Here is a 27,063-nt window from a genome sequence, read left to right as displayed (position 1 = left end):
AATTAGCATTTATCAACTTTTCTATTATTGATATGTATACATGTTTCTAAAGCAATTCTTTAACTTGTCACTTTTGAATGTTTCAGAATTGTCATATTTTGAATATATGTCAGTGATATATTATGATTAATGTGATAACATTTTTATTATTACTTTGTTTAATTAATTAAACAAAGTAATCATCATATGAATGCATATTTCTATGTTATGAATAAGTCATCTTTATGTTTATTTGTTAATAGAAACAATCAAAAATCGCATTGTTAGAAGAATACCTGGGATAGATTAGTTATCTTTGTATATTTTTACACTTTAGAATAAAGCACTTATCACTCTCGTTATACATACAAACAAATCACCCATCAACTCATATATCACTCAGAAACTGGTCCCATTACATCTAGTCGGAGCCACCACACCAAATGGAAAAGGAGCTGCACTAAGGTCTGGACCGGGTGGTTTCCCCCTATTTTGATGCAGCGATTTTCGAGGCATCAACAAAAGGTTAAAGAGACTAAAGTTGTTGAGGAGCCAGACGCCTACAAGGCATATCAAAGAGGGGCTAGAAGGTTGTTTGCAGTAGATAGGAAAGTGTTTGCTCCACTTGATGTGGAAGGGGCCTTGCCTTCTTCATTAGCTCATAGGCAAATGCTTGCTCCACAAAATGTGGAAGGGGCTTTGCCTTCTTCATCGACACAACAGGTACAATAGGTGCAACATCTGCATAAAGGGAAAGAAAAGGTGCTGGGGGAAAGCCTTGATGATTAGGAGGAAAGAGAATTTTATTTGATAGAAGATGATGAACTAGAGTAGCCAGACATCCATCATGGCATTGAGACAGTTGACTTGGAGGCCCAATATGAGGCAACAAACGAAAACATCACCATAAGGGAAAAAGATGCATAGATCCAAGCACTGATGGACAAATTAGCAAGAGCTAAGTACGTAATTTCATACCTTGAGCAAGAGAACAAGTAGCTAAGTGACAAACAAGTCCTCATGGAGTTGGAACTTCTCAAAGCAAAGAGGCAAAGTGACAAGGGAAAATCAACAGTGCAAGAGGAAGAAGCACAGACTACCTTGATTGTAAAACAAAGAATTGAGAAGGAAATTGAGGAGAATAGAGAAATGTGTCTTGACAGAGTCAATTTCAATTTGGAGAAGCTACTCCAAAAGGCTAATAGGGACAATCGAATCATGAGGCACATGGCTCGCCATTATAGGACCCGGAACAAGATTTGCAACATAAGGGTCAAGCAAATGAGAAAAAGGCTAAAACAAGCACTCAAAGACAAAAAGGAGGATGATAGGCTTAGGTTGATTTCTGAAGATTACTTGTCTAACCAATACACTTGATGGTGGTGTTTTCCACAAATTTTGAGCAGGGTTTGAAGAATTTTTTCCTTTTGAAGAATTTGGCAATTTTTGAAACATAAATTTTGGCTCTATGTGTAGCGCCAGTGGCGCTACGCTTTTACTAGGGGCATCCAATGGAGGAATGGTTAGTATTTTTGGATTCATAATGATGAGTACATGCACCTTGAGCATTTTCTAGGATTTTAGGGCAGAACTGGGGAACCAAAAGATCAAAAAACACCCAAACAATGACCTTTCTGCCCTTTTTTGGACACACAAAAGAAGTCTTGGGAGAATCCAATTTTTAAGGGCCAAATGAGCTTCAAATGAATAAATTAAAGATGTTATGGAAAGAAGACTTGTAGAGCTTTCCAATGAACTATCATGAGCTCAATTTGGACACCGGGAAGGCCTCCAAAATGGACCTGCAAACAGCGTTGCACATAGGGCTTGGGCACTGTGGATAGGAGAAAAATTGTGCTGAGTGTCTATTTCACTGTGCCTTGACTGTAATTTTGGGTTTTATCTCATAGATGGTGTTTTACTTATGTAAATTATGACTAGGCATGTAAATATGATGGATAATAAGTACTAGAAGGTAGATTCATTAGATTAAAAGCTATCATGAGGACAAATGAATCAGTTTCCTCAATTTTAGAGGCAAGTTGTTAGGATGCCTAGATTCCAGTTTCTTGTTCAGTTTTGGCTAGATTAGCTCCTCATCTTAGGGATTCGACCCCTGAGGATGGGAGGAGGTTGAAACAATTTCTATATATTCTTCTTCTTTCTCATTGTAAAGGGTTGGACTCAGTTGGATGCTTATGCTTTGAGTAGACATCATTTTGTATAAGTTTTAGCAGGAAATTAATGAAAAATTGCAACTATTTCTTTGGGATCCATGAGGTATGATGTTTAGCTCATTTTTTTTTTTGTATTCATGTGTTAGAATGTATTACTGACTCCATTTCATCATTCCATTGCTTTATGTGAATGTATACAAGTTGAGAGGCATACTCCATATCTTTTATGCTCTGTTTGGGTAGACATTTCACAGTCTATATTTTCTTCAGTTTAGGAAGAATCCATGAGTTTTACATGATCTTCCTAGCTCCTCACCTATCTTTTCACCTCATCCATCAAACCCTAACGTTCTGAGCCTTGTGCCTACCTTGCCCCATCGAAACCCTGTAATTTTGACCTAATCTCTTGCCCAAACTGTCTGGCTCCTCCTGATCAAGCAAAACCCCTTAAAATGAAATCAAACCTTGTGCTACTATACCTAGCCTAATATCATTTTCCGGATCCAGTCATTTTGGCTGAGATCCTTATGGAGAGAGCCCTCTCCTGGCCTAGTAGGGCTAGCTACTTGGATAAGCGTGGTTTGTGGTTACCCTAGCATTGCCTTCCTTCAGCCTGAGGTTCAATCCAAGTGATAACACACATAACCTCCAAAATCCTCCTCCTTTCCTTAGAAGTACATAGTCCCTTACTTAGAAAGAAAGTAAGCCCCATTCTTCAAAACCTTGTCGGAAAGGGCCTAGATCACTCATATCCATTGACTTATTACTCATTGGTGGCTCCATACATATTAAGTTTCCTCCCATCGGTGAATGTTTGTAAATAGTAGGGAGCTGTAGTTGAGGTAACAGTGGGCTAAGACTCCATTTGTTGCCCTTGGCCTAGAATTTTTCCTTTAGGGATTCCCCTTAGGTCCCTTGCTAATTTGAGCGTTAACATTTTGGCATCGTTGCTGAGGACATGAAACGTGTGTTTTTTTCCCCATACAACATATTGACAGATCATTTTTGGTGACTCCATTGGAAAAACGAAGCCCTAGTTCTTCATTGAAATTTAAGGTCGATGCTTGTAGGGTGAAGCAAGAATTTTTATAGGAATCTTTAATTTCACCGTGGAAACTCCTACATATGTTTCATGCATACGTAAAATAGGTTGTCATTATTTTGTAAATTTCCCACTTTGGACATTGCTAAAATGCCTGGACATCCTAATCATGTCGTGGGTGTTAGGTTGTGTTATATTCTTTTCATGACTAGCCTACCTAGTTTACCAGGGGGTTAAAGGCGGGGTGGTTAGCCCCCCTCTACGGGGTCTAGGGTAGTGCCCCGAGGAATTTTTTTTGGGACCCTATATTAGGTGGGTGAACATACCTATGGGTTTGTGCATGGTTTTCAGACATGGTTTTAGGCGTAATGGTTTTCGGTCCATGGTGTTGGATGCTTTCACATGTATATATATGTATTGTAACATTGAAAGGAACATAATGAAAAATCAATCTGGTAGTCCCGATTTTGGGATCCAGGGGAAAATCTCTTTGTATATGTGTTTTATGTGTTAAGCTCTCGCATTGTTTATTTTATGGTTTTTAGAATTCGTATGCAGATAATTTCTGTACGGGGTTAAAACCTACATTTGGTATTAGATTTAGTTTGGATTCAAGGGGACACCTTTGTTGATGAGGGGTTTCACTCAGGCCTATGGTAGACCCTATTCAGTGGGATATTTGCGGGATCAATTCTGGTGGTGAAAGTAGATGGCGAGTAGTGTAAATATAGATATCGAGAAATTTAATGGTCAAAGTTTTGAGTTATGGAAACTCAAGATGGAGGATCTGTTGGTGGATAAAGATTAGTGGATCGTGGCAGATTCAGGTACTAAACCAACATGAGTGTCTGATGAAGAATGGAAGAAGTTGGATTGGAAGGCAAAGAGCACAATACGATTATGTGTCTCAGATTCAATATTGTTGAATGTATTAGGGGAATCTACGACAAAGGATCTGTGGGAGAAGTTAGGGACTTTGTACCAATCTAAGGCTCCGGTGAATGAACTGCTCTTATGGAAAAAACTGTATAACCTAAGGATGAGAGATGGAGACTCGGTGATAGAGAATCTGAACTCATTTACTACTATGGTAAGTCAGTTATTATCTGTTGATATTAAAATTTCAGATGAAGATAAGTGCATCAGTTTGTTGTGTTCTCTACGCGATTCGTGGGATAGTCTTGTTATTACAATAGGTAGCAATGTAATTTCCTTGTAGTTTAATGAAATAGTCTCATCCTTATTGAGGGAGGAGATGAGATGGAAAAATATGGAGAGCCATAATGGTGATGCCTTGTCTATACGAGGAAGGTCCCATAATAGAAAAAAATAAGTCACCGAGTGGGAGATCTAAATCTCCAGGAAAACCTATAAAGGTGTGCTGGAAATGCGGAAAGGAAGGGAACTAAAAAAGGGACTGTAAATCTAAAGCTCTTGACAAAGGAAGGGGATCTGATGATGCTCCTTTTGCAGAGGTGAAAGCCACCTCAGATGAAAGTGGGGATGTGTACTTGGCTTCTTCAAGTACAAATGTAGATCATGAGGCATGGTTGATTGACTCAGGTGCATCCTTTCACTTCACTCCCCATAGAGAGTGGTTATGCAAGTATGAGAAATATGATGTGGTGATGTCTTCTTGGGGGATGGCAGGAAGGTTAGAATCATTGGTCGTGGAAAAGTCAAGTTGAAGTTGCAAGGTGGAAGGATTAGAACACTTCTGTGTGTTTTGCATATTCCTACATTAGCCAGAAATCTGATTTCTGTAAGCAAGCTAGATGATGTAGGTGTAAAAATAGTGTTCTATAAGGATACCTGCAAGATGGTTCGGGGAGCACTTGTATTGATGCGAGGAGTTCAGATTGGAACTCTGTACAAGCTACAAGGTAGCATTGTTGTTGATGGGTGCAATAGTTCTACGGTTCTTGAAAGTGGAGTAGAAAATATAGTGGTCTCTGGAAAGAAGACCATGTTGTGGCATCAAAGGCGTGGACATATTGGTGAGAAGGGCCTTCGAATACTTCATGGTAAGGGTATGGTAGAAGGTATGACTAATATCTCTCTAGATTTTGATTTCTGTTAAAATTGTGTATATGGGAAGCAAAATCGGGTGAGTTTCCCCTCTGGTGGTAAGAGGGTGAAATAGATATTAGAGCTTGTGCACAGTGATGTGTTTGGACCTGTGAAGGTTCCATCATTGGGTAAGTATATGTACTATGTATCATTTATAGATGAATTCTCAAGGAATACATGGATACATTTCCTTAAGAAGAAATCTGAAGTCTTTGACAGGTTTAAAGAGTTTAAGGCTTTGGTGGAAAAACAGACAGAGAAGAAGATAAAGGCACTGAGGATAGATAATGGTGGAGAGTTTTGCAAGAAGGAATTTGAAGAATTCTATAAGAAGTGTGGTATAGCATGATAGAAGACTACTCCATACACACCTGAGAAAATTGGAGTTGCATAAAGAATGAACAAGACGTTGATAGAAAGGGAAAGAATCATGCTCAGTGGTGCCAAGTTAGGAAAGGAATTCTGGGTAGAGGCAGTGGAGACAACATGTTACCTAGTCAACATATCACCTTCATCAGTGTTGGAGGATAATACTCCACAAGAGGTATGGATTGGTAAGAAACCCTCTCTTTCACATCTAAGGGTATTTGGATGTGATGTATATGTACATGTTCCAAAGGAGAAAAGAACAAAGTTGGATAGTAAATCTGAAAAGTGCATCTTTATTGGGTATAAGGATGGTTTAAAGAGTTATAAGCTTTGGAAACTAGTAACAAGGAAGGTTGTGTACAACCGAGATGTGGTGTTCAGAGAGGTGAAAGATGTTATTAAACATGAAGTCCAACCAAAGGAACCTGAGAAGATAGAGTTTGAGCTTAAGGAGGAAGAATCAGACTCTACAGCAGAAGAGGAATTAGAAGATGAAGAGCCACAAACTCTGGTTGTTAGAAGATCACTTCGAGAAAGAAGGCAGCTAGAAATGTATAGTCCATCTACTTTCTGTTCACATTTTTCTTTATATATTACATATGACGATCCCAGAATTGTGAAGGAAGCAATAGATTCAGAGGATGGAAAACTCTGGAAAGAGGCCATGGTTGATGAAATGACATCTTTGCACAAAAATGAGGCTTGAGATCTGGTGGAGTTGCCGCTGGAAGGAAACCCATTGGTAGAAAATGGGTGTTCAAGAAGAAGACAAATGTATAAGGAAAGGTGGAGAAATACAAAGCTCGGTTGGTAGCAAAAGGTTATTCCTAGGTGTTGGGAATTGATTTTGGTGATATTTTTTCTCTTGTTGCAAAGGTAGCTTCTATTAGATTACTTTTATCTATCGCTATTGCTTTTGATTTTTAGGTAGAATAGATGGATGTGAAGACAACATTTCTTCATGGGGAACTAGAAGAAGAGATCTACATGAAGCAACCTGAAGGCTTTGCGGTGAATGGTAAGAAAGCACTGGTATGCAAGTTAAAGAAGTCTCTGTATGGGTTAAAACAATCACCAAGGATGTGGTATCAAAAATTTGATACATTTATATGGGGACTTGGCTTCACCAGAAGAAAAGTAGATCACTGTGTGTATTTTAAATTAATTGGGGATAATGTTATTTATCTAGTCTTGTATGTAGATGATATGTTGCTAGTTGGAAATGACAAAGAAATTATCCAGGATTTGAAGACCCAATTGTCCTCCAAATTAAACATGAAAGATCTTGGTGCTGTAAACTATATTTTGGGCTTGGAAATTAAAAGAGATCAGACAAAGAGGAATCTCTAGTTAAACCAAAGGAGGTATTTCAAGACAATACTGTACATGTTTAATATGCAGGATAGTAAACTGGTGAAGGTTCCTATTCATGTAGGTGTAAAGTTATCTACTAAGCAGTGTCCCAAGACACAAGAAGAGGAAGAGGACATGTCCTATGTTCCATATGCAAGTGCAATCAATAGCCTGATGTATGTGATAGTTTTTACTAGACCAAACATTGCACATGCAGTGGGAGTATCGAGCAGGTTTATGTCAAAACTAGGGAAGGAGCATTGGACAACAATGAAGCAGGTCTTCAGGTATTTGCGTGGCACTAGTGATTATGGTTTGTGCTACCAAGGAATACCAGGATTGGAAAGAGTTTTGGATATTCGCGGCTTTGTTGATGAATACTGGGTTGGAGATCTAGATCAGAGAAGATCTACCAGTGGGTATGTGTTTAACCTATTTGGGAGTGCATTTAGTTGGATGAGTAAGAAACAATATGTAGTGGCACTATCAACTACATAGGTAGAATACATGGTAGCTACTCATGCAAGCAAGGGAGCAATTTGGTTGTAGATATTGTGTTCAAGTATGGGGTTAGTACAAGGAGCTATAAGGATAGATTGTGACATCCAAAGTGCAAATTTCTTGGCAAATAACCCTACTTATCATTCAAAGACAAAGCAAATTGATGTTAAATATCACTTTGTGAGGGATATGATAGAAGACAAAAAGGTGTTGTTGGTAAAGGTGGACACTTTGAAGAACGCTACAGATGCATTGACAAAATATGTGAGTTCTAAGAAGTTCTCTTCTGTTGAGAAACAATGGGTGTTGTAGGGCTGGATAAATGACTAATTTCTTTTGTGGCCCACCATGGAAAGAAAACAACAAGTGGGATAATGTTGGGTTGTGTTATATTATTTCCACGACTAGCCTCCTTAGTTTACCCGGAGGGGGGGGGGGGGTCATGGGGGGGTAGCAACCCCCCTTTGTTGCGTCGACTCCTTAGTGGGGGGGGGGGGGCGAGGTCATGGGGGGCCAGCAGCCCCCCCTTTGTTGCGTCGACTCCGTAGTGGGGGGGGGTCATGGGGGGCAGCAGCCCCCCCTGTACGGGGGGTTTGAGGGGTGCAGTTAGCCCCCCTATACGAGGTCTGGGGTAGTGCCCTGGGGAAATTTTTTTGGGACCCTATATTAGGTGGGAGAATCTACATATGGTTTTGTGCATGGTTTTTGCACATTGTTTTGGGCGCAATGGTTTTCGGACCATGGTATTGGATGCTTCGCCATGTACATATATGTATTGTAACATTGAAAGGAACATAGTGAAAAATCAATCTGGTAGTCTTGGTTTTGGGATCTAAGGGAAAATCTCTGTGTATATGTGTTTTATGTGTTATGCTCTCGCATTGTTTATTTTCTGTTTTTTAGAATTCGTATGCAGGTAATTTATGTACGGGGTTAAAACCTACAGTGGGAAGTGTGCTATGTGGGATGCGTATGTTTGATGGTGATCCACTCTCTATAGTTTACCAGGTAGAAATATTTAATGCACATGATTCAAGAGAGAAGGTTGTCCACCAAGATGTCCTTATGTTATTATTCATGGGATCTCTTGGTGGTCATAATGCATGGATGCATGATCATGAACCTCGGAGCATCTCATATATTAAAGAGTTCACTGATGGATTTATTAGAAATTTTCAATTACACCATTTATTAAAAATCCAAGAAGGAGCCCTCATCGAGCATCATCAAGACATTAAGAATCTAGCTAATGAGAAAGAAGATGCATCCTCCTTGGTTTCACATTATGAAAATTATGATTTTGAGGACACATGTGCTAGGAAGGATCAATTTATGAAAAATGAAATTGAGACCAACTCTACCTTTCTCAAGGAAATTACTCCCAATGAATCCTCTTTTGAAAACCTTGAGAGAGATGATCCCATTAGTCCTTTGAAAGATGACATTGATGATTATTTCCATATTGAAAAGGATAATGGAAAATTTCTGGTCCTCAATTTGATTCTTCTACCATTTACGACATTGAAAATGAGGATGAGGATGAGATTGGTCTTCCCTTCCCCTCAGGCATTAATTAAGATGACATAACCATTGATACCATTGGGAAGGAGAATCTTAGTTTTCCTTTTCATAAAGAGGTGTAGTTGGAAGTGATCAATTTTACTTTTAGGAGAAACCACATCTTTAATACTAAGGAAATTGATAAGGCTCCCACCTCTCCTGAGTATTATTCTAAGTTCAAATCACTTGAGTGTTTAGATTATGATTTTGGGAAAGAATAAATCATTGAATACAATAATTCTTTATCATTTTTTTCTATTGGGTCTTTATCAAGTGATTCCCTCACCCTTGGTCATATGATCTCGAGTAACTGTGAGCCCTTCCCCATCCCGAGTATAGTGCCAAGGAGAATCCCTTCATTGATTATATTTTCCTCCTTGGGAGTACCCTTACGGTTTTGATCAATGCATACTCTCCCCTCTCTAGTGTAATCATCATATGCAACCTAATTATGTTTCTCCACCTCATCGGCCTCCCTTTCCTACTAATCATAAATCAATGAAGGCCATAACCCATCACGTAAATAATAAGGACAATGTTGGAAGTGATATGCTAGAGGTTGCCATCCATTAACAATTTATGAGCATGGTTGTTGACATCTCTATATTTTGGTTGCAAGAGAAGATGTCATGGACTAGATTACATCCTTTTATTACCTCTTCTCACATAATCATATATAAGTGGGCATCATATTTTCCCACCACCCGCTGACTACATCCTCCAAGTGTTTGGCTTTGCATTCACTTTGGGACTTGCTGCATGAGTAATCATATAGGCAGGCATATTTATATTGACTTGATGATATTTTGTTGTACTGGCTTTATGATTATACTCAATAATAGCTTTTTCATATGTATGTTAAGGTAAGATGCATTTCATGCACATTTCCACATTAGAATTAACGCCATATGATATTTATCGTGGTAGACAAATGCATATTTTCATATTTTATTTTATGTTAATTTTATGGCCTAACATATAGCATGTGTGATCATGAGACATCATGAAAGCATGTTGCCCCATGTTTTTCATCTATCATATGTGTAGGTGACGTGTCTACGGTAACCAAGAGATTTTTGGATTTATCGCGACCTCCCATTCAAGTAGCTTCATCTACTTCTTCGAGTGATCACATCATAGTTGGAGGAAAATGTTACCCATCATTTTATGGGTGATATCCCTAGGAGAAATGCTTTCTCCAATATGGTCATCAACTACCAACCAACAATCGCTTGCAGCCACTAGCTAGCTCATTGTGCCTTTTCTTCGCAACCTGATCCAACCATGTGGTCCCTTGTCCATCTGCCCTTATTGTATGTTGGAAGGTGAGTCTACTGAACCTAAAGGTATGCCTTGTCATTTGGTAATTGCGTATTGTAGTTTTTTTATCATGGACACTTGTGGGCATGGATTGATGGGGGATTCGATGAAAAGAATATGTTAGGTTTGTGATTTTTTCCCCTATATCGCTTTTAGGAATTAACCTTGGATTCTAGTCCTGTGGGATCTATTTTACTGACCATTTGGTTCTAGGTATGGTATTTCATGGGAACCCCTAAGTTTTCTTGCGTGGTCCCACTTCCTTATTACCCCCTTTCACTCATTATTACCCCATTCATCATCTCTCCCACTTGGGTCAAAATTCCTCCATTGGGTCCACATATGGTCATCTTGCCCCTTCCCCTTGCCCACACATTAGGTCATGGCCTAGAATGATGCAAAAATGTTGATGATGCTAAAAAGAAAGATACAAGAATATTTGGCCACATTCAATAGGGAAATGTACCACAAAATGCAAAAGATGGTTGGGAAAAGCACATTTAGCATGTGGGAAAAAACCAATGTATGAGCTCTACCCCATCATCATGGCCATCACTCTGGTTCCTATAGGTTCTATGAACCTCCTTCATCATATAGGAAACCATGATTTTCCAAACCCTTGGTGGGCAAGGAACTGCCCTAAATTAAAAGGGGTTATTCACTGCTATATTTTATACATCATGCTCTAACCCCTTGAGCCCCAAGCAATTAACCAAAGAAAATCATAAAAAGGAATAGGCATATAAATAAAGGTTTAAAAATCAAGGTCGGGGCACCTCATGTACCATGATTGCTCCCTCCTACCCATTATACACTGAAGTGTGGGCTTCCCTCTTATTAGCTACACTTGTACCCCAACATGTGACCCAGATCTGCCCCTTCTCATTCCCTACTTCATTCACCTATCTGTCACATTCCACCACCTTTTGAAAGACATACCTTGACTATATTATCCCCTTTAGAAGTATAAACCACCTAATAGGGTACCTGGTTAACCCAATTTTGAGTTTAGGATAAATTGGTACATACTGAAGCCCATTGTGGAAGGGTAGGCCATTATGAAGTTCCCACCTATTTACCATGATTAGGGAAGCTCATTTACTCAATTTACCTAATTACTTGATGTACTCGAAGGCTATGGGATGCATTAGATCTTATGCAGGATTGTAGATGGTTTCCATTTGGGGTTTGGTCTCCCTATATAGGGTCTTAATCCTCCAGAGGGCAACATTGGCACATGTTGGGTGAGCATTGAGAGCCATGGGCCTCCACTGTAGCCATGGGTTTCCATTCACAGATTTGTCATGGTTCACTTATTGGATGAGGAGGATGCATTTGATCCATCATGGCCAATTGACCCCAGATCCATACCATACACTTGGCAGATGATGCAAGACTTCTATGATGACATGGGATCTCATATATTATCATTCGATCCCTTAAGGGCAACCCACAAGAATCTTCAATTTTTTTGGAGATTCATTGTTTAGTCAATTTAGTATGTCCTAAATTGCTACATTAATTATCAATCCGGGAGTCGTAAACTAATGAAGTTTGGTGCACTGTATGTGCAAGACAAACTCTTTCTTACTTTTATTATTTTCAGTTTTTTTATCTTGTTTTTGGGGTTTTGTTCTTGTTGGTCTCCTAGAGTGTCTAATGCAAATGGAAATCCTATTCTTAGGTCTTAAGAATACTTTTAAAGGTCAAGTATGGATGTAGATTTTAAGACAAGGTTTATATCTCTTATGGTAATTTCCAAAACTTAGCACTTCAAAAGATCTCAAAACATGCTATTGATAAAATCAGTACTTGAACAAAAGTGTAAATATGCAGCTACTTAAATCAAGAAAAAGATGAAGTACTGATCATGAGGTTACTGTCTCTATTGCCCATCTAATTAACAAAATAAAATCTAAACTACTGCACTCAAAACCAAAAATTGCAGACTAATGAAAACAAAATCAAATTACTTCACTTATAATCCGATAGCTCGCTAATTAACTTCTAGGGTTAAGCCATGCCACTGGAGATAACATCAAATAACATGAAGAATTGATATCTAACTTACCTAATTGCAGATTAATGAAAGAAAAATCAAATTACTTCACTTATAATCCGATAGCTCGCCAATTAACTTCTCGGGTTAAGCCATGGCACTGGAGATAACGTCGAATAACATGAAGAATTGATATCTAAATTACCTACTTGCAGATTAATGAAAGAAAAATCAAATTACTTCACTTATAATCCGATAGCTCACCAATTAACTTCTTGGATTAAGCCATGGCACCGGAGATAACGTCAAATAACATGAAGAACTTGATATCTAAACTAGCTAATAACAACAAACAAATATCACTGAAATCAAAGCATAACAACTGAAATTTAAAAGCTAAAAAGTTCAGAAGAGAAGCAAATCTCAAATCACTACTTGATGCAAATATTATATTAAAAAGCTCGAGCATAACCTATCCTAAAATGCACTGATCAGTGTTAGTGAAAAATATAACAATGATGCAAAATCATGTACAGGAATAAAAACGATTAACACCATAAACAAATTATGAGAAATATACAGTGGAAATAAGAGAAAATACGCATGAAAACTTTACAAAAATGAAAAGCAAAACCTTAGCCACCAGGGGCCCTCTGCACAACCTTCGATTAATACGCTGTCACCTCAAAACCATGCTTTAAACAATCATAAGAAAATGAAATTTCTATATTGCAAAATAGAGGATATGTCTTCTTGTTACAACAACAAAACTAAAGCTAAAACAACAGCATCAAGCCTAATATCTGTACTAGCTACTTGTGTTGCAAACGCTTTATTTATAGAGGAAAGTAGATAACTATCTTTTGGAGAAAAACCTTCAGCAGAGGACATGTAAATAGGACAGAACCCGTAACTTCAACCTCTTGGTTTCCATAAACATTAAATCTACAAAAGGTGGGTGTTGGATTTACGTCATGGAGATGGCCTGCAACTGTCAAAAGAAAATCCATGAACTCAGGAACGGTCTTGGACTTTTCACGTGCTGAAATAGAGACCTAATTGATGTAGGACTCTTTGTTTGACCATCCTTTGACCGATTCCTTTCTTCATGAATTCGGCTAAACAGATAGGACAGTGTCCATGTGTAGATCATTTCTGAGCTACCCACATGCCTTGTTTCACCTGCCAACACCTTTAACCTACAGAACAATGGAAACAACTGTGGAATTTCAGATTAGCTGAGCAAAGTGGCTACATTCTGTAGGTGATGAACAAAATCAAAATCAAATAGCACACACAAGGACATAGTTAAAAAACCACTTAAATGCACTCCTAGAATCAATATGTAACAATCTTTTATAGCTTATGAGGCACTGATGTGGGAAAATGGAAGAGAAAAGGTTTAGAAAAGTATGTAGAAGAGAGGTAGTTCTGAGGCTCAACATACCCCCACTGTGAAGATGTTGCATGTCCTCATGCAACCAAAATTGTGACTATCCTTCCTTCAATTCATCTACTCTGAGACTTCTGCTAATACATTTAGCCTTCTCTTCTTCTTCCTTGGTGTGACTGTCATCCTGGGCTTCATCATAAGGCACCTATATTTGAGGTTGATGAGGGATTTTCTCAACCTCCTATTATTCCTCTTCAATTTCCTATTTTTCTTGTGCCACAATCCTAAATGCAACATGGTTTTGTCATGGATAATTTTGTCCAACCCATTCTGCTCTTTCAATGTTTCATTTTCCCTTTTGATATGTCTATTCAAGACTTCTAGTTCAAAAAATTCTTGTTTTAATGATTGGATCAAAGTTTCCTAAGCTGTACCAGGCTAATTAGATGAAGTGCCCTATTCTATTGCAATATTTTCCAATGATTCAATAAAATCATACATTTGTTGCTGAGTTGGATCAATTTCTGGTGTGGTCTTCCTTACATTGACTTCAAAATCTCGTTGAGGAAAAGGAGAATGATGTGGACTATGGTTAGGAGGAGTAATTTCTGGTGGTTGTTCTGGTGTTTCCTCTCCTAAGTCTATGAAGTGAGCCCCTTTTATTTTCACTTTCTTCAATTTTCCTTTAAGTCTTGAGCTCCTTCTTAAATTCTGTGAGCTGGTATCTTCCTTTTCTACACTCTGTTTTTCCTTTCCTTTTTCTTTTGCCTTAGATGACTGTTGTTTAAGATGAATTAACCTTTCAGAAAGTATCTATTCTTCTTCTGAAGAAGGTTCTGGGATCTGATAAATATCTTCAACTTTTCTTTTCCCTTTCTATTTTACTTGTTTTCTATCCTCAGTCAAAGTTTCAAACAACATTTCTTCCTTACTGGTTTCTTTAGTTATACTGGTAGGAGTATCTTGAATGTTTACATTTGTTTTTGTTCTCCTACATTTTCTTGTTGAAATACCTTCAGGTGTTTCAGGTGGGTCCTAAAAGAAATTCCTAATTAGGAATTGGTCCCATGTATCCCCTTTCTCTTTCAATCGATTTTCAACTAGAATTTTAACATGCCGTGATGATAGAGATGAGGCTCTACATCATCCAGATTCTTTTGTACAGTGGTAGACATCTTTCTCAAGATACTCAACAAGAAATAAGGCAGATTGATGGTTTGATTCTCCAGAAAATTCATTAATAACCTTATATGGTACATGTACATAGACCCATACCTTCCTTCACACGTAATGAACTTCTGAATTATCAACAACAAACTAGTCCACTTTTCCTTTGGGGCTGAAACAAGAATTCCACATTTAAAAACGGATATATCCATACCTGGGTACGCAAAATGATCCTCCAGGCTTTCTCATTGAAGTCCTTGTTTTTTAACCATCATTCTCCTTCTTGTGGGAGCTCTGTTGCTACTACAATGAATGCATCTGTTACCGGGAATTTGATATCCCCAATCTCGACTTCCATACCATTGAAGGACCTTGCAAATGTCTTTGTGAATTCTTTATTATGACCCTTGAATTTCTGGATAAATTGAAATGACCTTGCTTTCCTTAACGTGCTCTTTAGCTGTGGATAACCCTCCATGAATTTAGCCCCATCTGGCTCTGTTCTTACCAGAAGACCCATTCGTCCCTCTTGCTTCAAAAATACCTCTGTAAGTGATGGTTTCACAGAGGCAGAACGATTATATGAGCAGAAGATGGAAGAGGGCTACGAAGAAAACCAGTGGTTATAAAGTGGAAGGAATACATAGCATACCATGAGAGTGTGTTCACAGAACAGAGGCTGGTGTAAACAAACCTTGAACTAGAAATCGTAAACTTGGTGTGAGAGTATGGAGACAGAGTGAGATTGGTAGAATTTTGAAATAAAAGGCTACGAAGTGGATGTTGGAAAATTCATAAAATGACTACGGAGTGGTGCATCAGAGGAGGAGAGCCATGGTCAATTGGCTTACATCTTCATGATTATTCGGTTCAATAGGTGTAATGCGGGCGTACAACTGAGTACAAGTTAAATTCAGAAGAGGATTATGAGGCCATTAGAATTTGATGCGGCGGTCATGATGGAGTTATGAAAAGGTCATGGAGGAGTTAAGGTAGCTATCAATTCAATCATTACACATTATGGAGTTTGTGATTTTACGAACTGTACAGATCATGTGTTTTAAAAAGCTATTTGAAATTGATTTTGCTCATACCTTAGAATCTTACAACTTCCGTTCGCTAACTTTTGATTGGCTGCCTCTTGTAGGTGCTTTTAGGTGCTGACATCTTCAAAAGATTTTCCTCTTCGATACCTGCATCTAGTTTTCATCACTACTTGGCTAACATTTGACTGTCATTGCAGAGTAACAGAGTATTAGCTACGGAATCAACAATTAGCTGTGGAATCAATATTCGACTGTGGAACCAGAATTCGGCTACGGAAACTGACATAGTGGATAACATATGACTTGGCAAAGTGAATGGAGATGGATGGAATGAAAGATGATTGAATGAATGATATATGGAAAGCTAAACATGAAAGAAATTTTATTGGTGGAAAGTGATGGCGAAATGAAATGAAGTGAAATGACATGAAATGAAACAACTATGGGTGAAATGAGAGAGATTTTTTTTGGAAAATATATGGCGTCAGAAGTTTCTAATTTTCGCCTGGTATTTTTTGTATAAGATTGCCAATCAGTGATTGGTTTTCAGGCTTATACATTATTATTATTATTATTTTAGATGATGATGAAAATAATAAAGACTAGGCTGGTGGAGAAGAAGGATGCTTCTTCACCAGCCTTATTGTAGAATTATCTTGAAATATTTTGACAAATTCCTCCTTTGAGAGTTTCTTTTGATAGATTTTCAATCTATGACCATTCACAATGAGAGGAGTTTGATACACATCAATTGTTTTGATTCTTACTGCTCCATTGCTAAAAAAAATTTCAATCTCATATGGCCCAAGCCAATGAGTCTAAAATTTACCTTGAAAATCTTTGAACTTGGAATCAAATAGCAATGCCCAATCTCCTTCTTGAAACTTTTTCTCCTTGATCTATTTGTTATGCCACTTAGCTCTTTGATATTGAACTAGATCAGTTCTTAGGATTGCTTCTTGTCTGATCTCATCTAGTTCATTCAACTGCTCCATTCTATGCTTTTGGGCTTTTGATAGATCCATTCCCAATTGAACTACCATTTTGAAGGTCTTAACTTGGAACTCAATGGGGAGCAGAACTTCCTTCCCATAAACAAGTTCATAGGGAGAATGTCATGTTGTGTTCCTCCATGTGGTTCTGTAGGCCCATAAGGCTTCAGGAAGCCTTTCTGCCCAATCTCTTCTATGTAGATGAACAGTCTTGGTAATGATGCCTTCAATTAATTTGTTTGTGGACTCCAATTTACCATTTGCTTGTGGATGGTAAGGAATGGATTTTCGGTGCTTGACCTTGTACTCTTCCATCAGCTTCTCCACCAGTCTGGATGTGAATTGACTTCCCTGATCTGTCACAATTTCTCTTGAACACCAAAGCAAGTAAAAATATCCTCATAAAGAAAACTAACAATTGAATTTTCAATATCAGAAAATAATGCTTTGGCTTCTACCCTTGATTTATCAACTTTAATCTCGCCCCCTGAAATATGATGTCCCAAAACGATACCTTCAGTAAACATCATAAATCATTTTTCATGGCTTAATGAAAGGTTTATTTCTTTACATCTTATAAGGAATTTTTCCAAATTTTATAATACCTCTTCAAATGTATTACCCTAAACTATAAAATCATCCATATATACCTCTACACAATCATAGATTAGATCAGAAAAAATTCCTAGTACTACTCTTTGGAATGTTGTGAGTGCATTGCATAATCCAAAAGGAAGCACTCGGTAGGCAAAAGTTCCCCATGGAAAAGTGAATGTGGTTTTATCCTGATCTTCAAGTGCTACCCAAATTTGATTATAACCACTAAAACCATCCAGAAATGAAAAGTAATTTTTTCCTGCGAATGTATCTAATACTTGATCGATAAAGGGCAAAGGAAAGTGATCCTTCAAAGTTTCTTTATTCAATTCCCTGTAATCAATGCACACCCTCCATTTACCATTCTTTTTGGGTACTATAACCAAGGGAGAAATCCATCGGCTATCTGAAATTGGGTAAATGAAAAATTCACATTGAGTAGTTTTTGGAGCTCTTCTTTCACAATCTACCTAAGATTTGGATTCATCCTTCTCTGAGGTTGTCTGATTGGTCTACTATTTTCCTCAATATAGATATGATGGATGCAAGTCTTGGGGTCAATACCTTTCATATCAATATACTCCCATGCAAATGCAGCGGAATGTTTTTGCAAGATTTTGGTTAGCTCTTCCTGTTATAACGTTTCCAAATTTTTGTTGATATTCAATGTTTTGTTTGGAAAAATTTCAACTGTAGAACTGCCAAACTCTTCCATAGAGTAAAGAGACATTTGCCTTGATGACAAATATTTAATATCAGAATCTAACTGAAATTGTGTGTGGTCATATTCTAAAGATGTTTCAAAATTTTCTAATGTATTCAAAATTTGACTATCTTCACTAATTTTAGAGAGAGTAAAGATAGGTTGTATAGTATCTTCATCATCGACCCATTCATTGTCTCCTACTTCTGTAATTTCTTTTGCTAGAGGATACAAAGTGAATTTCTTTGTTGAACTACCATAAAAATGTACATGTCCCCAGATCTACAACTAATAAAAGCATCGGTTGTGGCTAGCCAAGGTCTTCCTAAGATGAGTGGGTGCCCTCCTAGATTACTTTTGGGAGTCAAAATCATGAAATCTATTGGATATTCCCAAGAATCTAAGGAGACCGAAATATCTTCTAGTACACCATTTGGTTTGATTATTGATCTATCTGCAAGTTGCAGTAAGGTAGGTGTAAAAAGAAGATTAGGAAGTTTAAGTTGTTCCATAGTCTGTCTACTCATAATGTTTATAGCAGCCCCTAAGCCAATCAATGTATTTGGAATTTCTATCCCATTTATGTGTGTCTAGAAAATTGGACTACCTGGATCCACATATTTCTGCATGGTAATATTTCCCATCATTATATCTGCTATTTTTCCTACCAGGTGGATTCTTTTTGTGTCCCTTGGTTTCCTACCTGGTCTTTTACAACTCAACTCCTCTATTGTTTTTGCTAGAATAGGAACCTCTCTAATGGCTTGTAGCAAGGGAATCTTGATACAAACATTCTTTAATTCATCTAGGAAATCATAGTCAGGCAACAAGATTTGTTTTTCCACCTCTTTTTCAATATGTAATCTTTCAAGAAAAGGAGGTGTGGATGTAGATGCAGGTTGCTCAACTATAAGAGTTGTGGGGGTTGACTATTTTTGTTTTTCTTTTTGAATGATTGGGTTTTGAAGGGATGCTTCCTCAAAACCTTTATTGACTTTTAGAGAATCCTCCTTAGAGGCATCTTGCTCTTGAACATCTATAGAAGGTTTTTCCTTTTCTAAAATTCTACCAGATCTAAGTTGACCATCATTTAGATCTAGAGGAACAATCATATAGGTAGAAAATTGTTGTCCTTCTACCACGTAAGCATTCTGAGGGTTTTTGTTGTTGGGATTTGGTAATGGCTGGGCTAGTAGTTGATTTGGTTTTTGTTGAAATGGAAGCAAGAGTTGAGGATTTTGATTTTGTTGAGAAGGTTTTTGTTGTGGAAATGGCAAAAGTTGCAGGCTTTGCTTTGGAAGTTGTGGATTTTGTTATTGATTTTAAAAAGATGGAGGATATTGATAAAATTGAGCAAATCTCCAATAAGGATTTTGTACCCCTTTTGCCCATGATTGAGATTGATACGGATTTTGAGGTTGGGGCTGTTACACTAAAATTTGTTGCCATGACTATCTACAGTTAGTATGGCTCTATCAACTGTCATACTATCCTCCTTGGCAAGTCTCATACCTCTGCTCCTCATGTCAAACTCCAAGAAAGAGAGAAAGTCCTTAAAAAGTCAATTAACTCTGGTTACGCAGTTTCTCTTAGCCTTACCTGCGTGTACGCACCCCAAGTTCACAATACCTGCGTACTTGTACGCTCTGTCTATAAAGGGGTGGGTGCGTACTCCTGTAAAGGTCAAAAGGCGCAAGTTTCACTTCAAAAAAGTTACTTGTGGTCATTTCTAGAGCATTCTAGAAGATGGTTTGACGTGGATTGAGCGCCTCCAGATGGTTCATGCATCCCAATGAAAGAGGAACTTATCCCATGAAGAGGGGAGCTATCCCATTGAAAGAGGGGCTTATCCCATTCATGGTGGACCTGATTAACTTCCTCCAAAGCACTATAAATACAGGCATTGGGCCAGAGGGAGGAGAGGTTGAAAGCTGAACATTCCTAAGGGTAGATGTTGCTGAAATTAGGACTCCCTTATAGAGCTTGAGAGGAGAGATTCCCATCCTTTCTTAGCTTCATTTGGAAGTGGGTGAGCTGATCAAAGTAAAGGAGAACTCTTGCTGGACCCTGGGAGGGACCTGCACAACACCAAGGCACTAGTTGTAATGGTTTCTTTTGTTTCCACTTAATACAATTAAGCTCATTTTTCTCAACAAGTTGTTATACATAATTTGTTTCATATACTCCTTGGTCTTTATGATGAATATGTTTTATTTTATGAGTTATTCAAGTGCTATGTAATCATTTGCTTGTTAGTGAATGCGGGTTTCGAAGAGAAGGAGGAGCTCATTCGGATCAGAGAGGCTGGACTGCTACAAACAGCGTGGGACTAAAGGTATGTTTTAAACACCTGACTACTTATATTTTAAATGCATGTTTAGGGAAAGATAGTGTTTAATTGTCTTGTTTGTCACTAGAAAGCCTTGGCTTCTAGGGAGGTCATTTTTGTCCGCAAAATTGACTCTTTCCGCATGACAAAATGGCGACCATACTGGGGAACTCCATGATTTGAATGATTTTTCCTTTGCGTGAAACTTTGATTTGAGAAAAGTCGTTTTCTTTCTAGTTTTTGGCTGTTTGACTATGCATTTGGGTGGGATAGTTTAGGGTTAGGTTAGATTTTAGTTTTTCTTGGTTTTGCTATAAGTACGCAGCCTCTTCGTTAAGCACAGTGCGTACCTGTACGCACTGCAGCTTTGTACACAGAGCGTACACGCACCTATGCAAACAGGTTGCCTGCGTACCCTGTAAAAGTTGAGAAAATTTCAATTTTTTCTTTTTTGCCTCTTAGATTTTGTTTATAAGTTGTTGTTACTACCCAGATCCACTGGTTACCTGCCAGAAATCTTCATCTAAACTTGTTTCATCAATGTCAAGAGTTTTAGTGAAATTCATAGAGGTTCTAGCCCTAGGGTTTGATTTTTGCATTGGTCCTGTAGTGACTTTGGCTTTAGAAGTTGTAAAACCTTGGATATCCCTGGTCTTTTCAGTCTTCTTAGGAGTCAGACCTTTCATAGAATCCACCTTTGTGAGAAACCTACCTTTGTGTTGTCTCTTTGCAGAATCTCGAAAAAGTTTGTTGATTAAACTGTGAATTTCATTCTTAAGAAAAAGAACAAAAGATTTTGATTTTTGTTTTTGACTAGTTTATGATTCTGCATGAACTAGTCCTTGGTTAAATCATGACTGAGTAAAACATCCTGGAATCATACTTTGTAGGCTTTGGCCTCATTAGATTTGCTTATTAGGTGAATTTCTCTTTGATTTGCTTTTAGGTAAAATTGATTTGATTGTCTTAGATTTTTAAAATTTGATTTTTGTTAAGTAGGAAAAAATCCAAAAAATCTCTTTTGAAGAAAAGTTTGTTTTAGTAGCATTTGAGTCTTTGAAAAGAAAAGGAATTTTCGTGAAATAATTAGTGGTAATTCGTTGTATGCTTTTGGAAAAGATAAAGAGATTGTTTCTTTGATTTTCATTGCCAAGAAAGTTGTCTTTATATCAATTTTTCATTCTCCAACTCTCTTAGCTAGGGAATTCATTGAAAAAGAAAATTAGTATAAATCATCCTAAGTGAATCTTTTTAGTGGATTTGAGTCGAGTCTACACACCATCAGTTTCATCAGTTTCATCTCCACTACCTTTTTTCCTAAAGAAAAGCCATAAAAATTAACGCTTAAAGTAAAATCAACTTAGTAACTTTTATTTACTAGGGCTCTGAAACACCAATATAGATCAGGCTAGTGTCTTGGAGTAGGAGAGTAATTAACTCTCCAAGACAATAAAACCAAACAAGTAGCTTATCTTGTGGTAGGATAAATCCAACTGTTTCATTTGTACTCTGGGAAAGCTCCCCTTAAAGGAGAAGCACGAGACCGTGTCCGAACCAGTGAGGGGATCAATCCTCCTTCATTGGGAAAGACGCCAGATACATACTACAAACGGTAAACCTCAGATTACTGTCGAGGAGCCTGGGGTCACTTGTCAGTAAATCTTGGATTATTGTCAAGGAGCCGACAAGGGGATTGAGCTTGTTACTCTGCCCTTGCGTGCTATCGGGTCGTAGACTGTTCCCCCAGGTATATTTGTTGCTGTTGGTAACCTTAGTGACCATTATCTTTAGGATTCTACCCGAGGTGACGGTGGAGGGAAGATCCCACTGTACCTGGAGCAGACGTCGGCTAGACTCACTTGGATTTTCTGGGGGGTTCACTTCACTCGAGACGGTTAAAGTGGAGGAACTTGGTCCAGTCTACTCATTAAGCAGGTTGCCGGGGTAACTGTTCCACCCACCACTTCTGTACTGAATTTGGCGATGTTGGGCTTCATCACCAACTAGTGTTTTCGGTTCGGAAGGCTACTGTTTGTGTATGGTTTGATGCCCTAGATTCTTTAGGCGTGTGATTCGAATTTGTCTGGTTCTTTAGAGACTTTAGGCGGTTTGCTTTGAGATTTTACTTTGTTTGCGTGTGCAGTAGTTAAAAGTTTTTAACTGTGGCTGAATTACCGAGACAGTCCCATAGACTTCGAGGCCAGTCTCCTGAGATTGTTACCGTGGCCGATTTGTTGAGGAAGTCCCGTAGACTTCAGGGCCAACCTCCTGAAGACGTCCCGGGTCATTACGAAGGTTTGAAGGTCCTTGTAACTCCTAGTGGCAGTAAAGTAGGTTCACCTGAAGAAGGAGAGTCTTCGTTGGTAGTTCATCCTGATTACCAAAGTCTAGAAACAAGTTATAATCGTGAAGCTATTGCAGTTTCTAAGCTTGCTGGTATTTTTTCATCTACTAGTGATATAGGCGAAGAACCTGAGATATCTGAACCTGTTACTCCAACTTCTAGCGTTCCTGATTCACCTAGGGTAGAAAGAGTCATCACCGAAAATCTTCCTTCTGGTTTGATAGCTATTGAAGAACTTGCTCCAGAAGAAGAAATAGGCGTCCCTATCCCTGAAGATCAAACTACTATTGATCTAAGGGAGCGTGAATCCATTTTTTACAGTCCACCTAGAAGTACTACTTGGTATCTTTCATTAACTAATTATTTGGACAACTCAGGGTCAAGTTTTTCTCCACCTCGTACTCCTTATCCACCTGGAGGTATTTATACTCCTGTAAATATGTCTGGTCAGTCGTCCATGTTTACTCAATCTCCTGAATCTTTCTTGTACGGCGGTCCTTCTGTTCCTGCTGGGTATCAGTCACTTTCTGGTACTTTTGCGGGAGCATCTCCTCAACCCATTGAACATGGGTTATTAACTGGAAACAATGGTAATAAACCGTTGGGCGTAGGAGACATTTACATGATGTCAGGTTCAATTCCCAGTTCTCAACCTCAAGGTGGCCAGTTACCGCCTGGGGGGCAGCCTCAATTAACGCCTGGGGGGAAACCTCAAGGTACACAAATTGCGTCTGGGGGGCAACCTCAAGGACAGTATGTACCCATGGTACAGTACATTCCTCAAGGTCAACCCCAGCCTCAATATGTACCCCAAGGTCAACCTCAGTATCAATTTATGCCTCAAGGTCAACCCCAGTATCAGTACTTACCTCAAGGGTATCTACCCCAAGGTCAGTACTCGAGTCAAGGTTATCAACCACCCCAAGGTCAATCGTATATTCAAGGTACGGGAAATGTACCTTTCAATTATCAATCCTACCCTCAATCCGGTTATGGATCTCAATATCCTCAACCTGTCATGGGTCACCCCGGAATGAACATAGTGTGGGATCCATCGCAAGTTCAACAGGTGTTGCAGCCAAGCATACAGTTGTCATCCCAAACTGGACAACCTTTAGTTTCTGGTTCACCCCAGCAACCAGTCCAGTCTAATGTTCAAACTTCTGTACCTTCGGTAGTTACTCAGTCGCCCATTGCACCTAGTACTCCATCTCAAACGACTGCTGCAACTACCGCAACATCTGTTCCATCCACCACACTTACTTCTGGAGTATCGACAGCTCCGGTTTCTACTGTCTTTGCCACTACTCCTCAGACATCTTTACCATTGTTTGGATCCACGATTCAAACTACGGTTCAGATGCTTGTAGGACAGCCTGGTTTAAGTACGGTTGTCACTAGTCAACCACAATTCGTTTATCAACCGTACTAGGGACAGTACCAATACAGGCCTGCTGTCCAGCAACCAGTTTACCAGTATCAACCGTATCCTAGGTACACTTATCAACAACCACAACAACCCCAGTACGGTCCGGTTAATCCTGGTTTTCCAAGAGGATACAATATCCCGGATGCGATTCCTATTCCAAGTTATCCTGGATATCCTCCTCCTGGGACTGGTCTGGTGACCCAGAGTTTTAGGGATCCTAATCGGCAATTGCCGTTTATCGCAACTTTGGATTTACTAGACTTGACGCGCCTAACGAACGATCCGATCAATTATCTTCCGTTTTGGCCGCCAATGCCGAATAAGTTGCCCAGTGACATTCCCAAGTTCGAGGGTAAGTCTGGAGAAGACCCGTCAAATCATGTGATGACTTACCACCTCTGGTGTGCCTTAATTCTATCTCGGATGATTCGATTTGCTTACGTCTTTTCCAGCGTACACTCATTGGTCTCGCGGCCAAGTGGTACATTGAGTTACCACGGGCCTCTTTTTATAATTTTAGTCAGTTAGCTACCTCGTTCTTAACTCATTTTCAGTTGCCGGTCAGATATGATAATGGCACGGAGTTACTAACTTCATTAAAACAGTCGACGTCCACTTATATTTCCGATCATATTCATGAATGGAGACGTCGAAGGCGATTAGTGAAAGTTTTTATCCCGGACCAAATCTTAGCTGAATGGTTTGCTAAATCATTATTACCGAAGATTACTGAAGACGTAGCTAAGGCCAAAGTAGTTACTGAGGAGCAAGTGATTGCTCAAGCGCAGTACCTTGACTTAGTTTACACTCAGTCAGGTACGTTACACGAAAAGATCCCAGATCTTCCTAAGTCAAATCAAATCGCTGCTGCTCCTTCGGGATCTCATGCTGCTGATGGCATGATTGGTACGGTGAATACTAAAAGCAAGAAGAAGTCTTCAAAGAATTCTTCACCCATTATAACCTTACCAGACTCCCCGACAGGAGAATCTTCTGCTGAAGTTTCCGCTGATATTCACGCTGTAGAGTCATCTACGGCTAAATAATTTTTTTTTGGAAAAATAAAGGCAAGAAGAAGAATAAAGCAGACAAAACTCCAAAGGAGAAAACAGAAAAGTCGAAAACCAATGACGAAAAGCGCAAACCTCGATATCCTTGTCTTATTTGTGAAGAAGATCATTTTACAAGAGATTGCCCTCATCGAGCCGAGGTTGTGAAAATCGTCAAGGGTTCCCCAACTCCTGTTGTTTTGAAAGATCCATTTCCAAAGCTGGAGAGTAAGATGATAGGTTCTTCCTCGAGTGCCAGTGAAGAACCCATATTGATGATGTCTCATGTAAGGATTGCGACTCGATCGCAAGATTATGGTAGTAAAAGTCCTGTTGATGGATCGAAAGAAGCAGAATCTTCTCATTCTAATCCATCAACCTCAGCTCCCGGTTCCGATCCACTACAGATCGAGAAACCTAACCCAGACTTAGTAATCAAACCGCCCGCCAAGGGTGTACTTCGAAGGTCTGCTTTCAATCCACATGCGAGAGCGGCCCAGAATTACAACATTGTTGAGGATTTAGCTGTTTCACCCTCAGCAATGTCGGCTTTGGAAGTGCTGCAATCATGCCCAGCACAACGAAAATTACTTTTGTCGGCTATAGGAGCTGTTGATGTTCAGGACCCGAACCTAATAATCTTTGATCTAGAAAATAGTACACCGCGTTTACCTCATCAACTGGCTTTCCAGATCCCAGTGATAGTAAAAAACAAGCCTATTCATCATACTGTAATTGATGAGGGAGCTTCCACGTGTATTATGTCGATACAGTGCTGGAGATCGCTTGGTTCTCCTTCACTAAATCAATCCCCGACAATTCTTAAGGCCTTTGATGGCCGTGGGTTTCATCCATTTGGCATTCTACAGGATTTGCCTATAGGGGTTGAAGGAAAAACCGTTAGTCTAGATGTGGAGGTGGTTGATGCCCCTCTAGACTACAACCTTCTCTTGGGTCGAAGTTGGACTTATGCTATGACAGTGGTCGTTTCATCGGTCTTCAGAGTAATAAAGTTTCCACACAATGGCAAGATCGTAACCATAGACCAGCTGGCTTACTTTTCATCCGACCCAGCCTCTTCAGAGAGTATCCAGCATGTCGGTAAAATGACTATCCCCTATAGGGATGTTGGAGTAGGATTAGTTAAAGATGCCGGTTTACTGGGAACTTTTCCTTTTCCTCCCATCAACGCCGTGTCTTCGTTTGCATCCATTCATATGATTACATCAGATACCATTGTTTATGACGATCCTTGGATCGTTCCTTCTGAATTTGAAATAGACTCATTTGGTAATGCTATGCCTTTGAGTCCATATGAAATTTTCTATGAAGCCGTGCAGTCTTTTACCGACCCGCGTTCAACCAAAATCGACCAAATGAATGTGGTCCGTGAGGAATCACTTTTCATGTCAACCTCGGAGTTAATGACGTTTCCCGAAGTTGTGTCATCTGACGAACAACTTTGTGAAGTCCTGTGTGTAGACGATTTACCATGGGAAGATCTCCATCATAGATCTTCGTTTTTTCCTGAGGATGATCGTTTTGAAAACGATTTCTCATCAATATTTACAGCTGAATATGTCAAAGACGCTCAGAATCCCATGAAACATCCTGATTCAGAGCTGAATTTGGGAAACATCTCTC

The sequence above is a fragment of the Pinus tabuliformis genome, chromosome 7 (assembly GCF_031772625.1).
Source record: "Pinus tabuliformis cultivar Carrire ecotype Pingquan chromosome 7, CPIR1, whole genome shotgun sequence".
NCBI lineage: Eukaryota > Viridiplantae > Streptophyta > Pinopsida > Pinales > Pinaceae > Pinus > Pinus tabuliformis.
This window is presented reverse-complemented; position numbering follows the sequence as displayed.